This window comes from Clarias gariepinus, chromosome 22 (genome assembly GCF_024256425.1).
Source record: "Clarias gariepinus isolate MV-2021 ecotype Netherlands chromosome 22, CGAR_prim_01v2, whole genome shotgun sequence".
Taxonomy (NCBI): Eukaryota; Metazoa; Chordata; class Actinopteri; order Siluriformes; family Clariidae; genus Clarias; species Clarias gariepinus.
This window is the reverse complement of record NC_071121.1, coordinates 19,472,914-19,478,913: the sequence shown is the minus strand read 5'-3', so window position 1 is coordinate 19,478,913 and position 6,000 is coordinate 19,472,914. Positions and strand designations below refer to the sequence as shown.

Sequence of the window (6,000 nt, the reverse complement as noted above, 5' to 3'; positions counted from 1 at the left end):
TCTGTCCTGCATGGTGCTGTTCCCGAACCAGGTTGTGATGTTTCCCATCAGGATGCTCTCTATGGTGCAGGAGTAGAAATTCCTGAGCATCTTGGACGGCAGTCTGAAGTCTCTCAAGCGTCTAAGGTGGTAAAGACGCTGTCGGGCCTTTTTCACCACAGTGTTGATGTGACAGGACCATGACAGGTCCTGCGTGATGTGAACACCGAGGTATCGAAAGCTGTCCACTCTCTCCACTGGGCTCCTGTTGATGACGGGGGTCTGGTAGTTCCTCTCCTGCTTTGTACAAAAGTCCACTATCAGCTCCTTTGTCTTGCTGACGTTCAGGAGGAGATTGTTCCTCTGGCACCAGTTCTCCAGATTTCCTCCAGGTAGGCCACCTCGTCGTTGTTTGTGATCAGGCCGACCACGACAGTGTCGTCAGCAAACTTGATGATGGCGGTGGAGCTGGTAGTGGCCACTCAGTCATAGGTGTACAAAGAGTACACTATACGTTATTCATGAAAGAGTTATTCATGGGAAATTTTTTTGTTGTTAATTGAATTCTTAAATGAATTTCATTTTCATTCTACAATGACATGCACAATTTACAATTCTTTATGAGAGAATTCTGTATGATATGGGGAAAACATACACTGGTATGCAAAAAGCACTTTATTGGCTTTATTCCTGCAAAAACCACATTCAGCTGTATCAAGTGTCTAAATGTTATTTCATTTAAACAGAAAGATAGATTAAAATCAATTAAGCAACATCCTTATTTATTTCTGCTTTATTGTAATGAAGAAATAGTTTGAAGAAAATCTGCCACCTAAAAGTGTAGTATATTTTATTTTGGCTTGCTATGTCTGGGGCTAAGGTCATGGGATGTTTTCATGTAACACTCATGTAAGTATTGGGCAAAAACATTATCATGAATGCTAACTATATAAAGACTATGGACAACTACCACTGACCATAATGCCCTTCAATTATCAAATCACTTTAAGCGTCTTTGCGGCCTGTATAATATGCATAAAATCCCTGGTTTGTGTCTTGTCCTATACAGTATTCTCTAAAAAAAATAAAATTTAAATCTGCTCAAGATGTATTGTACTGCAAAAATAAATACAAAGATTAACATGGGCATATATACGCAGTGCCCCAGTATTTCGCTTAACCAATCAGAGAATGGCAGGAAGTTGGTGAGTGTTTTACTCTGACTCACAAAAAATCAAAAAGCAGATGCATTTACTGATGGTCTATCTGAACAGCAATACCAACAAGACAAAAGGAGACAGAGCAGAAATTTAAAAAGAAGATAAACAGAAAAGATAAATATAAATCCTGTTTGAGTGAAAACAGAAAAAGAAGAATAGATTAACAGACTCCTAACAGAGATACAGGTAAGTAAAAACGTATAGCTTATAAAGCTCATCAGTTAAACATTAAACCATGTTTATGCTTGATTAAAACAGAAATATGATTTGTGTTGTTTTGTTACATTGTGAAACAGTTTATTGTTTAAAGATGACAATTCATGTACAGGAAACAGTGACTAAGTGTGCGTCTTTGAAATATCGAAAGCCACACAAAGAGCAGTAAAGAACCTTGCAACCTCTTTCTCTGTCTCCACCATTTCCAGCATCTAGCTGACTTAAACACACTTTGGCTAGGCTGACAACAGGTTCTGAATAGGAAGGACATGTGAAATGGAAGGATGGCACTAGCAAAACAAAATTTTTTATTAATGCTGTTCTAAAGCAGAGCTACTCAAGATATAAGTTTTCTATTGATGTGTCTGTTGTGTGCTTAATTTGAATAGACTTAAGTGTTCTTATGTTCACATGTGCACACGTGTGTCTATGTACCTTCTAAGTGCTACAAACAGCTGCACTGGGATAGCACTGACGCAAAGAGGAACAAAAGTACATTCCGTCTAGTTGGTGATGTGATACAGGAAATCCCACTCCCACTCCCATAGGAACTGTGTGCACACATTCAATTCCGTTTTATTTGTATAATATTTTAACAATGAACATGGTCATAATGCAGATTTATTGAAATCTGGATATAAAATTGTAAGTAAAAAAATTTTTTATTCCTAGTGGTCATAACTCATAACACTAATAATTCTTAACACTGTCTCCAGAGGCCTGTACAGTGGGCACTATTCATGATGGGTGCATCATTTCATGCGCAACGTTTCTTATCCTGATGCACCAGTCGCTCTAAAATAGGGTCAATCTGTACTCAACAGACCACATGTCCTTTTTATATTGCACCAAACTACAATCTTTATACCCCCTTGCAAATTTTATTAATTTTTTAATGAGCCTTACTAACAAGTAGTTTTAATAACGTTTTAAGAAGTTAACCCAGTTCCAGTTATTTTACGTCTCCTATTTTGTTTTCTTTGCCTGATGCAGCCCAATAATTTAATTATTCTAAAAGGATGAGTTTTTTGACTAGGCACTGTATAATTGTGTAACATTAGCATAACAGTGGAAGCTAATACTGTAATATGTTTTTGAAGAGGTAACATTGATATGGTATTTTAAATCCACAGGGAGTATCTGGACAATCAATCAGGCTATTTTGGCTTCAGATTTGGCTCCACCCCTTGATTAAACTGGGATACCAACGAACCAATAATTTCCTCCTTGGCTGCTCGTGCTTGACATGTACAGTGCAGTTGGTGTGCCTGAATAACGGTGCTCAGAACCTCAATTATGTATGGTGCCTGACCTTCAAAAAATCTAAAAAAGTTCTTCATGTACTCTGTGCAATGTTACAAAGAAAACAAGACATGTCTTTTATGCCAAACGTTGGGGGTAGCAGAGATGAAGATGTTGAGGTTCGCTTTGGGAGTGAGTTGGATGGAAAGGATCAGGAAGAATCCGTCAGAGGGACAACCCATGTTAGATCTTTTGAAGATAAAGTCAGGGAGGATTTAGGTGGTTTGGACATGTTCAGAGGAGAGATTGCGAATATATTTGTAGAAGGACGCTGGGGTTGGAACTGCAAGTCAGGAGTAGTAGCGGAAAACCAAAGAGATTTATGAATGCAGTGATTGGGGACATGAAGTTACTCGGTGTAAAAGGATGCAGAGGATAAGGTTAGATGGGTTTTATAGGGTTATATGCATGTCTGTTTGTTGCACTTTGTTGTACAGTACCAAGGAGCTGGTACTGTATGTTCTCTCTAATTATTTATAAGTGGAGCTACATTATCTAGCATGTAATGAAATGTTGACTCTACGAAGGCAAGCAATTCAGTCACCTTATCAAGTTATACAAGGTTAATACAAGAGACTTAAAGAGGTAAACCTTCAGAAAAAAACAAAAACCCTAAACATTCTCCAAAAGCTACACTTTAATGGTTCAAATCGAGTAACCAGCTTTTTTCTTAAGATTGCCCTTTATTTTATAGTTACGCAGATTCCTCACTTAAAAAGCAAAACTTGAACCTTGAATTTGTAAACTGTATGCTGTAGTATCTGCATTTATACAATAGATGGCAGTAACAGCTTCCATCTACTGCTTCAATAAGGACAGAACGAGCCTTTGTTTTAGTGCAGCAATCCTTTTTTAAATGTACTGTAGATTTACTGTAGATTTAATAAATATATGTTAGCATAGTCAGTGCTTCAGGATCCTAGTTTCATAATATTTTTCCCTGATAACTGCCTGGATAATGTTAAGATCATATATCTGGCCCATAACACAGCAGTTTACCTCAAAGGCAAGAGTGTGCTCTCTGATCTGAGCCAGCCTTGTGATGTTCCTAATCAAAACTGAATCAAAGTGATGACGTGCCTCCTGGCGAGGTCACAAGACATAATTCCTCCACTGTGACTTTCAGACATTCACAGTAAAATAAATACTCTCAGTTGCCTCAAAATAGAACTATTAAGCTCATAACTAACTGTAGAAGGTAGATGACAGATAGCCAGACCTATAAATAAGCAAAAAAAAAAAAAAATGAAATGACGTAATTTATTAACATATTACAGTTACCATAGTACCAAGTAAAAACTGTTTTGATTCCTCTGTTTGTCAAACTGGTGTAGATATGTTGAAGTTATAAATATATTTTGAAATTTAAGATATCTTTTGTTCATTAGATTCTTCATGCTTTTTTGTTTTTGTTTCTGCCACAGTTTGAGTTACTATTTCCTTCCTGGCAGTTTAAATCAATCTGACAATCTGACTTTCCCATAATCTCTTTTCATAACATGTTCCAATCCATGCTCAGTGTTGTTGTTTTTCACACAATTCTGTGTGAACCCTAGAGACTGTTGTGTTTGAAATCCCCAGGAGATCAGCAGTTTCTAAAATCAGTTCTTAAACCAACCCATCTGCTACCAATAACCACGCCATGATCAAAGTTACAGAGATCATACCTTTTTTTATTATTCTGAAGCTATTGCCTTTGGTCTGTGTTTGATTTTGCATCTTCTCACCGCAGGAGTGTTCTCTAGGTTTTTCATTTTAATCCCACTGTGGGCATGTAGCTGGCTTCTTGGGTAACATCTTCTGCTTTAAACCCAGAGCTCCAGGAATAGGCCCAGAGTCGACCATGTATCTATGATTTACTCTACAATGTCACTATTGAGTTTAAGCATGAAACACGATGCATAATATGTCTTAATGATCTAATAAAAATGATGTGGTGGAAACTATTTCCACTGGATTCTGGAACATGACTGGGGATTTGCCCATTCAGCCACATGTGAGCATGAGACTGTGTTCCACTTCATCCCAGTGGTGTTCCCTGGGATGTGGTGTGGGATCTGTGTAGGATACTCTAGTGCTTTTATTCAAACCTTGGCAAAGAATGTCTTAATAGACCTCGATGTGTGCACATTTGCACCATTGATTCAAGCAAAGAAAAATGTTGGTACTACAGTACCACTCAATTGTGTGCTTCTATTCTTGGTATAACAGTTCGGGGAAGGCCCACACATGGGTGTGATGATCAGGCGTCCACAAATGTTTGGCTATTGGGGGACTAAATTACAGGGATTTAAAAGTGAAGCCAAAGTAATGTTAGCAAAGGTTTTTGTTACAGTCAGTCTATCACAGTGAATTTGTCCTGGCACTCCCATTGGTGCTACATGTGCCTGTATTCTTGTGTCAGCTTTTGGGACTTTTATTTTGAAATTGTGTTGCTTCATGTGTGTATTGTCTTAGTGCATGTTTTCTGTTTTTGTTTTGTTTACTTTCCTTGTTTCATTTCATTATTAGTATGCTTATGTAAGGCCCTTGTTTTTTAGTTTCTCTCCTGCATTTGTCTCTAATGTGTTTTCCTTTTACTGTAAGATAGCAATTTCTGCTCCTAACCATAGCTTCATAGTATAGTTTGGAGTTTGGTTGTGGTTTTGACTGCACAGATACATAAATCTTTGTGTGCACATAGATTCTGCATCTCCAACATTCTTCACAGACACCCCCTATATGTTTTGGGAGGGGCATAGCAGCACAAAGTGCACAAGGGAAGCCGTTTAAACAAGCTCCTGCTTTGGACCCTGACAAAGGGCTGGTCACATGTGAGTGCTGATTACTTTGCGTGCTGATGAAGGATAGGTAACACAAAACACATCAGTGAGTTGACAGAGTTGAAGCTGACAGGGTGGCTTCCCGCACCACATTTAACAAGATGGTGGTCAGTAAGATGGTCATGCAAGGCCCCAGTCATGACATTTTCTGTCCCAGCAATGGCCCTGGTTCTGAGATTCTGGCAATGTCAGGGCCTAACCAAGGAATCTCTTACCCTATCCCTGTGATGCAATGCCATGTTCCAGGAATTTTATGCTCTATCCTAGCAGTGCCAAGCTTTGCCCATGCCTGCTCTGTCTGAGCCTTAGCATGCTCTGTCCAAGCCTAGTGTACACCTGCTTTGTCTAAGTCACAACACATACCCCCCTAACACTCATGGAAAGTGCCAGCCCTGGCTTATCATTCAGTCCTGGCCCTATCACTGTACTAAATTCAAATTTAAATTCAAATTTTATTTGTC

General features: G+C 38.6%; 1 protein-coding gene across 1 annotated transcript in view; it reads left to right on the top strand.

Moving 5' to 3' along the window:
* The first annotated feature begins 1,225 nt into the window (after positions 1 to 1,225).
* rapgef3 (Rap guanine nucleotide exchange factor (GEF) 3) overlaps positions 1,226 to 6,000 on the top strand; it is a 48,069-nt gene continuing 43,294 nt past the window's right edge. The window contains exon 1 of the mRNA XM_053482724.1: positions 1,226 to 1,385. The gene's annotated coding sequence lies outside the window, so the exon portion shown is untranslated. The remainder of the gene's footprint in view (positions 1,386 to 6,000) is intronic.